We start from the raw sequence: 10153 nt of genomic DNA on the forward strand, positions 1-10153 counted from the left end.
TAAATACCACTTTTAAGCTTGTAAAGTCATAATTACAAGAGGCAACTTAACGTCACAGCAGGCATAACAACAGCCGGTGTTTTTTGTGAGGGTTTCCCCGTGAAACAAACACAATACACACAAATGCGTCACAGATTATTTCGCGGTATTTGAAATCATGTACGCAGCTCGCGACGTAACTAGGAGTCTAGTGGACGGTATCAGTACTACAANGTGAGAAACGTTCCGCGGTGCAAAAATAAGTGCGATTAAAATGCGTTAATTTTTTTAACGCGTTAATTTTTGTGTAATTAATTAATCTTAATTAACGCGTTAAAGTCCCGGCCCTAATATATATATATATATATTTTTTATTAATTACGTTGTTTATAAATTAATCTGAGGGCCCTAAAAAGAGGAGTTGGGGGCCGCCATTTTCCCATCCCTGCTCTAAATGGAAACATAGCTTTTTGGTTGAATGTCACACTGTATTAAAGACGAAGTGAAATTTAGGAACTTACAACTTGTAGGGAAAATGTTTTCATTGGTAATTAATAATATAATTTACACGATCTGACTTCATATTGCAACCAGTGGAGTCGCCCCCTGTTGGTCAATACAAATAATGCATGTTTTAGCACTTACTGTATCGTTTTACTTTTGAGGCAAAGAAGTTGCAGTCTGTCCCAAAACCAGAAAACACATAGTCAACTTCCTCCATAGCTGTTCACATTCAACATTTATCTGATGTGACATAACTGCCAACCTTCAGCTGCTGCCGCCGCCGTGTTATTGAGTGACTTTGTCAGTCATCCTGGCAGCAGCCTGTGCTGATTCATGTCTCTCCTCCACTGAGCGCTTTACACCTGCTGACAAAATCAAGTTTCACACATCAGGTCAATGCCAACCACCACTGCCTCAACTCTTAATTTTAATGATGATCCTAACTGGAGTTGATGATGATAACCGGCCTCATGCTGACATTAAGTTGGTCAAACGTGATTAATTAATTGATTATGACATCATTTCTTTTTTTTAAATGACCATTTCTAATCTTATTTCATCTAGATTTCAAGAGAGAATATAACCTGGTGTACATCAGGGTCTGTTAAATGTGTGCTCAGATGATAATAGCTCACATACTTAAAGCCTTACCATCAATCTAAAGACATTAAACTATTAAACTACAGTTAAAAAAGCCTGACAGCTAGAGATCAGATGAACCTACACACTTGGACATTAAATAACACTTAAGAGTCTATAGTCTACACAGCGAGGCTTTAAACGTAATACAGCTGGAACGATTTGTCAACTTATAAAGAAAAACTGAAATAATCTATTTTTATAGTTGATGAATCGTTTTAGTAACTTTGAATGCAAAAGAGACTCTTTTCTGCCTCCCAGATAAGGACATTTCCTGTTCTTCACCATTTTATATTAGATTTATGTGACTATCATTGGGTTTTAGAGTGAAAGAACAAGACATTTAAAGACATCACCTTGGACTTTTAGAAACAGGAATTCACATTTTCCCACAGTTTTCTGACACTTTATAGAATAAAAATGTAATATATCTATCTAGAAATAATCAGTAGATTAATTGAGAACAAAAATAAGCCAGTACTGTCTATAACTGTTTTTGTTTTTTTTGGCAATGATGACGATGCACACAACATAATTATTTACAAAAATAACATTTAGCAGGGCCGGAAAATACCCAACAAAAGCCTAAATGAGTCAATGACGCAGTCGCAATGTTCTCACTGTAAATGTGCCTCCATGGAGCACTTTCCTTCAACCAGTGATGTAATATCTTTAACGGCACATCAGACTTTATAATGTGAGCCTGGCACAAGCGAGGGAACACTGCGAGGACATGAGGACGGTAATTTGAGGATATAATGTCGATCGGGGACCTTGCAGTCTGGGTGAGATATTAGTTTATTCAGCGTAGCAGATGTTATATTTGACCCAGCAGTCTGTTAGAACTGGTTAGAGAGGCATCATGCACTTAAATCTGTCTTCTTTGATTCGGACAAGATTTAGGCCCCGTCCACACAGAGATGATATCAGTTGAATCCGCTAACGTTCTCTATCGTATACGGTTCGTACACATGAGGCCGACACGGAAACACGGATTCGGGGCCCAAATCCGATACCCTTTGATTACGGCTCCCAAAGTGGGTAGGCTACCCACTTTGGGAGCCGTAATCAAAGGGTATCGGATTTGGGCCCCGAATCCGTGTTTCCGTGTCGGCCTCATGTGTACGAACCGTATACGATAGAGANCCGAAACGTGCTCTCTACACTTTTAAGCAGCGACTGGGTACTTACGAGTGGCTAGGGAGTCGCGGCGCGGCATACTGTGCTATTTTCTTACCCGCATCATAGCAACCACATCTTTTTCTTTTAAGTATCCCACGTTGCCCTCTGCCACACAACGTGTGTCCAGCCGCTCCACTCAACTCCGCGCTACCACGCCAGCATACGCTGCTGACCCCAACGCCCTCTGCGCTAGAGTGGCACCACCCACCACACTTCCTTAACATCTCTGCACGCACCGGCTACTCCACGCACTCTCATCAACCCCCTCAACCTACGCTCTATGCTCAAGCTTATCCTCCACTGTCATCCGAGTGGCATCCAATATGTTCCATCCCAGCCTTCGGCAACACAAAACACATCCGCTAGCCACACTGTGACGCCTACATGACCTCTGCTACTATCTCATCCCTCCGCCCCGCAAATACTTCTTCATCTCCACCTTACCACCTCCTACCACCAACCCCCCCACAAACCACATGATCGCCTGATTACTGCTTTACAACCATCTCAGTTCTTCCCGTAAGAAATCTCCCTTGATCAATGACTAACTTTCACTCAATGTGTCGGTCTTGCTGCATTTGCTGCTGCCTAAAGTTCGTAAATTGATTTACAATTCTACAATTCACAATAAAAAAACGGGTACAGCTGCCTGTTTTCTAACATGCGATTCCACGCCATTCTAACTCAGCCATCGCTCCAGCTCACAAATCGTACGTACCTTCAATACGTTGAATATCTTTTTCCGCTCTCTGCTTTCTGATAATATCCCACTGCAGAATAATCCTCAGCGTTACTGAGCCAGCCAGCCGCCCTCATCACCACTCCTGCTGGCGCCCCGCGCCACTTCATTGCAAGTGTATCGTTCATAACCTGGGAAACTTATTCAGTACTTTGTGCGAGTGAGTCGCCTTGATAGTCTGCAACTTCTCTCTCCCCTCATGTGCTCGTGATTCACTTGCTTCAGATCGACAACACTTCACTGCTGGAGTTCCAGCTGTCCTTGCAGTGAAGGGTAAGACAGTGTTTACAAGATTGACACCGCATAAACTACATTCCTTTACAGAGGCCGTCCACCCTTTTTAGTTTTTATTTAATAATTTTTTATATGGTTGTAGCAACATCAGATACTCCTCTCAAACGCCAGGTTAATCTTCTGATACCCAAACAACACCTTTTTTAAAATCATGCCATGTCCAAGCAAAAGTGTACTTGACATGCTAAACGCAGTCAGCTTTAGGGGGTGCGCTGGCGGTTTTGCTTATGCCAAGCTACAAGGTCCTCCTGTTGCAGCTTAATACTCTTACTGTAAGCGACAACTGAGCCAAAGCTAACTCCATTTTGCAACATAATCACGCGCATTTTCCTGCAAATGTCCGACCCGAAGCATCCACAAAGTACCAAGTCCATTTTAAATGCTAGCTTGAAAGAGAAATACACTTTAAACACATTAAATGTCCCCTATTATACTATTTTACATCAATATATTATAGTTCTCAGATATATACAAACATGTCTTTGAATTGTTTGGCTCTAAATACCAAACAGATCATTGCAGCATCCCATAATCCCCTCTGTTTCAGCCCTGTTTCTAAAGAGCTGATTCTGTGTCTGATACTTTAGATGAAAATAAGGAGCCCCTCCCCACGCCCCTCTGCGATATATTTGGTTAAAAAGAACACAATGGTGCTTTAGGAGGAGATTCAGGTGATAAGGGGGGGGGTGTGTTACCTTCGTTGGTTTTGGCTAATGATTACGGAACCCAAAAAAAAATTATGACATCATAAAGTAGTATGTAGTTTCAGACAGGTTTTTATATAAATGGATCAGGACAAAAAGTGAGCGAATCTTTTTTTCTGAAACTTTCAGAATGTCTTTACACAGAGGGGACACATGTTTATGTATAAAAGACATGGAAAAGTTGATTTTGTACAATAGGTGGCCTTTAAAAACCTTGCCAAAGTTTCAGTTTTTGATAAAGATGTCACAGTCTGCTCCATCATTCACCAGTAGTTTTCCATTCACCTGTCTCACCTGTTAACCACACCTACGTTTTTGCTCACTCTCTTTCTCTACTGCACCCATTAGCTTTACTGCCAGTATTTAAACCCTCACCAGACACACACCCGTTGCCAGATTGTACTTTGCCTTCATGCTAGTCTTTCACGCGTTTGTTACCAGATTGCCTACCCGGTTCCGACCCTGCCTGTCCCCGACCTGCCTGCTCTGCCTGATCCCTGATCCTGCCTGTCCTTGGACTATCCTGCCTTGCCTGCTGTCTGACCCTGCCTGTACCTACGCTGACCGCCTCGCCTGCTCCCTGACCCTCTGCCCGGCCCTGACTCACCTTCTGCCCGCTGTCCTCTGGTTTGTTTGCCTGTACATCATCCGGTATCCCTCTGCTCTGGTATTATTACCAATAAAGTAGATTACCAATACTCGAGTGCTGCATTTGGGTCCTTCATAAGATTGTGACAAAAGATGGATCTTGCTGAAGATTAGATATCAATTTCCTTTCCTTTCTGTTGCAAATAATTTTCTACGGACTTTAAAATAAATATTGTCGAGCACTCTACATTTCGTTATTGTCAGTGGCCATGGTTTTTCTCTTTATTAGAAGTATTTTGCAGTATTGCTCTGTGATAAAAGCAAGGTGAATCTGCACGTCTTAAACGCCACAGCCCAGGAGCAGAAGAGCACAGCTTTTCAGAAATTATTCTGTTTATCAGTTTATTCTTCAAAACGTTGGCAGTGCAGGCAGAAGAGAAAAGCGAAGACATATTCCTAGCCTCTAGGATGTTGTGAATTATTATATTAAATTAACAGACGTTGTGTTTTGAATTTGTAAAACGGTACATTATCATATGACTCGTGGTGATAACTCACATTTGGGCTGAATGCCATGCTTCCGCAAATATTTCATGAGACAGTAAATCATATCTTTGTAAAGCGACCTTGAGGTTATGAAAGGCGCTATATAAATTCAAGTTATAATTATTATAGGGAATGCACAGTACCTAAAGCCAAATTAAGGATAAATGGTGAACGTAAAAATAGGGACTGTTGCAGTTGGTGTGGATCTTGTAGTTTAACACTAATGCTTGGGTCACAGTGATGTACAGCAGCAGTTGTAGTAGTGGGGTATTAGTGTGTCTTTCATGATTCTCTAGGATGTTTACCCTTAACATGCTCATTAAAGATAAACTATCCCTGCTCCCTGTATGAATAACATATCTCTATGGCAGCTTGATTAATATACTGAATATTCAACTATCATGATCATGTGATAGCTGTGTGATCCACAGTGGAAGGCAGGCCCTTGAACACAGCTATGTAGTATTATACATTACAACACTGACACAGAGAAATGTGATATGTCATGAGCTGCAGCCATAATCTATGTCTAGGTACAGCTGGATAAACTTCATAAATCATTATCATGACACCTACATTTATTTATTCCCTCTCACTGAAGCAGCATGTTTCTCAGTTAAAGACTTTCCTCTAAGTACATGTGCACAATATTTATTTGCACACATAACTCAAGCAAGGTTATTTATTTCATCATCTTGGTCCACTTTAGCAAGAAGCACTGAACATTAAACTTGGACATTTAAAGTGGATTACCTTCTTTAAGTTAGATTTGTAATAATTTCCCATGCAATTAGTGCAACAGAAATATTTGTATTATACGTTATATATGATATGATATTATAATTCATATATTATAATTAGCTATGTAGCTAATATGGAAAAGGACATTCCATACATTTTACACTTTCACAAAAGTGGCTCCAGAAGAACAAACAAATGTAGCACTGCTCGAATATGTCCTTTCCTATTTCTTATTTTAGTCTTCTTGTTCAATAGTTTTGAAATTAAATTAGGCAAAATTACTCTTTTTTTAAATTTGTTTTGCTCTTTCTTTTTGAACTAAATCCTCTGCACTAACCTGCCTTAAAGTCAAAGCCATTTTGACTGTGACATCTATAACGCAGTTAAGGTGAACATCCTCTGTCTGCTGTATGACTAAATTGTTTTTTCCATGGCTGTTTAAAGATAATACAATCAGTGGGGCGAGGTTTGAAAAGGTCTGAGGAAAGTAAAATGTGGCAGAGTTCCAATTGATTTAAGTATTTCTATGCTTTAATTCTACTTTCTCTGAAAGGAAAGCAGAACTATTGATGAACCAAATTGAAACTCTTTGATACATTTAAGGAGGTTTTGAATGTCAAGAAAGTTAGAATTTGAGCTTTTATAAACCAGATGCAGAGACAGATGTCCGGGCGGGGGTGTATCCATTCAGAGTTCCCCCGAGTTCAAAGTTCAATACTGACTGTCGAAAATCCCTCGAGTTTAAAACTATTAAATGAGACAAGAGTCACATTCACAGCACATGTATTTCAACACGCTGAAATTGCTTTGCTTCAATGTGTATGGTAAAATACAGTGTGACATTTTCTCCACCTTTGAAGTGAAAAATAAGGGCCTTTTTAGGGACAATATGACATGAATAATGAGTAGATGTGGTGTCAGGGTGCTGGAAAGGCTACTTTTGCTATGCTGACATTAATAACAAAACAAGTTCAACAAGCCTTGGACATAATTCATACCTATTAGAGTCAGTATTCTGAGTTGTTAGAGTGAATTATCTTCATAGTCATCTAAAGCAGCCTCATTAAAGCACAACAGGAACATGTCTCTGACATCAGACACTATCTGCTGACCTTGAAGGAGGGAATGTATTATTAAAGGAATGTATTACACTCTGGAGAAATTAGCATGCTTTAAACTTCCTTCTAAAGTTTTTTTAATCCGCCTGCAGTTTTTCTGCCCTGTTTTATAAATATGTAATTAACTGTTAGTCATTCTTTGCCAATATGATGACATGGTGTTTGTCGATTGCATCTTCTATCGCATATTTATGTAGATTAGGTATGGAAAATCTAAAAGTGATGCGGTTATATTACAAAAGTTTATATGTGTACTTTCTATCACCACATATATTTACTATGTACATTCCTAAAACCATACACAAATCAGAAAGTCTTAAATTATAAAAAAGTTTATTTTCCATTGTATCCCTCTTTATACTTTGACCATTTTAAATACTTGACTTTTAGCTCAGACCAGTCCGCTAGGATTCTGAGGAGCCTTTGGCATCTATGAATCTCGCCATGGGAGGTGGGTGTTTAGCATGCAAGCATTGTTTGTAAGGTTGTGTGTGTGAATACAAATACGTTTGTATGTTTGTACCTTTATATCTCTATGATATGACGTGTGGGGCCGCAATAGAGCTGTTGGTTGCTGGTCCAGTTAGAAAAGGATTGTATTGTTGGGCTTTTTGTCACCTTTCGGACGTCTAACAATTGTCAAATCCTTTATTATTTCACAAAAAGCCACCAATAAAAATGACAAATGAATGATCTTAGGCCCTCCAAGTGTTGTTAGTGGTTCTTTGGAGAACGCCTGACCTCTATGTTAGAAACCACCGAACTCAGTTAACACATTTTATATAAAGTAGTTAAAAAGAATTCCACCTCGTCCAGTTACAGCAGTAAAATGCTGCTTACACGGTGTTGCATCATTAACAGTGTGTCATTTGAAGTCATTTAGCAGTTTTAAAGGGCAATTTTTCTGCAGCACTTTTGCTGTTGATAACTGGATTTTGAATATAGATGTTCAGTAGGTAATTAAAATGATTACTATTTCTTAGGTAAGTGATCTAAAGGGATCTTCCGTGGCAGCCAGCTTCCAGCCAACAGGTTCAGCATTGTCATGGGCATAATTTCCACTGGGGACAGGGGGGACATGTCCCGTTTGTGTCCCCCCCACTTTTCAAATGTGTTTTTTTCTTCTTCTTTTTTACATCTGTGTGTGTGTGTGTGGCGGGAGCGCATTTTGTGTGTGAGAGAGAGACAGAGAGAGAGACAGAGAGAGTTACGGGGGTTGCTGTTAGCATCTGGTGCTAGCTCGGAGCTAACGGAGATTAGAAGCTGTTTCAACAATAAGGAGAGGGAGAGTCCTCTCCTTTCGGACTGAGATAACGTCAGCTCAGGGAGGTAAAGGACTCGCTGAGTGATTATATTATAAACTTTAGTCTAAGTTATCTCAGTGGGTCTCAAACGGTTTGGTCTAAACAAATATTTCCATCTATTTAATATAGTTGTTAAAAATAAGTTAAAAAATAATTCCAATGTCAGTAAAAAATTAAAACACAGTTTGAAAGGGGAGTGATTAGTAAAATACGCATAAATAAAAAGAAAGAATGCAGACTAGGTAAGATAAAGATATAGATAGGAGTATATCGATGATTTCTTATTGGTTGTGAGCATATTCTAATGGCTTTTGGAGTATTGAAATATATACAGTTCTGTTTCATATGAGTATTGAGAGCTGTATCCATAAATCTCTTAATTTGTGCACCAGATTGATGCCTTTAACTTCAATTTAAAGAAAAATATCTTACCGGGGGTGCATGCCCCCGGACCCCCCTATAGGATGTGAGGTCATCACAAATAAAACAGGTTCATGGATAGATAAGTTTGCACACTCATTATATACTGTACACTACACGTTATTCTTGGATTAGTTAACATCATAGTCCCTAATATATATTTGTAGAAAGGCAGGAAATGGAATTAAATCGAGAACAATGTTTCATTGCAGAGGACCCCCTGTTTTGTGTCCCCTCCACTTCTCAAACCAAAGTTACACCCTTGAGCATCGTAACTCTGCATCTCCGTCCCTGTTTGAGTGCTCCACCTCAGCAACCCCCGACAAAAAGATCTAACGCGGCCGCTGCCTGATTCAAGTTTAATCAATAGAGCTGACTGAGGAAGACAATCTCCAGCAACAGGGTTTGAATATTAACAAGAACCAATTTCCCTCACTACCTACAACTTTAAAAAAGTTATAATCTCCGACGAGACAAGTGAACTTTAACTCACATCCAAATCTTTTGTAATCACTAGCAGTGTTTTCAATTCTCATCTACTTCACTCTTCACACAGGCCATGCAGATAAGAGAGAACTGTTGAAAGAAGGATTCAGAACAGCTGCTCTATCTCAGCACAAAGTACAGTGTGCATATTCCTCAATTTGCATTAGTAAATGCCAAGAATCTATCGTCAGGTGATAGTTTATAGATATGAGGTGGCTGAGACTGAGGCCAAGTTGGCTCATTGCAAGAGATCCGGATGTTATTTAATAAGTTTGCTAAATTAAGTTATTTAATAAGTTTGCTAAATTACCTCATGCCACCCTTTCTTTCTTTTCTTTATCTTCTTTTCACTTCCCCACATCCTATCACTCTTCTCACTTTATGCTCTGATGCTTGAAAAAGTAGTCTCTGTTTTAGTATTTGTGCTGTAAGGAAGAGTGATTTGCTTTAGTTTCAAGCTAAGGGAAAGCTTTATTTTCCAAAAATAGTATGCAATACTTTTTTAAGAAGAGGTTTAATGCTTAAGGTTCCAATAGATTATTTTTATTATGAAAAGTAAGCATTTAAAAGTAAAGGAAGCCCTTCATATCTTTTCTGGCAATGGCGCCACCAGCTTGCAGTACGGTTCAATGTAAATCTTCAACACCATTTCTGTTGTATCTTAAAGCATTTCCTGTGGTCCTGCTTCTGTTTGGGACTTGTATAATGTTTTTATAACAGCAGGATTAACACTGTTCACTGTGACTGCAATTTGAAATGTATTAACAAAAATTACTTGTCAGTGTCTCTGGAGGATTTTGACAAAGCAGCATCATTTCACGGCAGAGGCCATGAAGATCAACAGCATGAGAAAAACATGAAGCTTCTAAAAGATAGAGAATAAATAATAGAGGCGAAAGAGGACTGAAT

At 39.3% G+C, this 10153-nt stretch overlaps 1 protein-coding gene and 1 long non-coding RNA gene across 2 annotated transcripts in view; one reads left to right on the plus strand and one right to left on the minus strand.

Moving 5' to 3' along the window:
* The window catches only part of baalcb (BAALC binder of MAP3K1 and KLF4 b), a 17482-nt gene extending 16678 nt beyond the window's left edge, over window positions 1-804 (minus strand). Inside the window, exon 1 of the mRNA XM_010793225.1 lies at window positions 746-804. The gene's annotated coding sequence lies outside the window, so the exon portion shown is untranslated. The remainder of the gene's footprint in view (window positions 1-745) is intronic.
* LOC104964442 (uncharacterized) overlaps window positions 1-4717 on the plus strand; it is an 8327-nt gene extending 3610 nt beyond the window's left edge. Inside the window, exons 2-3 of the long non-coding RNA XR_800417.1 lie at window positions 3192-3197; window positions 4283-4717. This is a non-coding gene — a long non-coding RNA (uncharacterized lncRNA). The remainder of the gene's footprint in view (window positions 1-3191; window positions 3198-4282) is intronic.
* Window positions 4718-10153: the final 5436 nt, after the last annotated feature.

The sequence above is a fragment of the Notothenia coriiceps genome, unplaced genomic scaffold (genome assembly GCF_000735185.1).
Source record: "Notothenia coriiceps isolate Sejong01 unplaced genomic scaffold, NC01 NC01_scaffold00037244, whole genome shotgun sequence".
Lineage (NCBI taxonomy): Eukaryota > Metazoa > Chordata > Actinopteri > Perciformes > Nototheniidae > Notothenia > Notothenia coriiceps.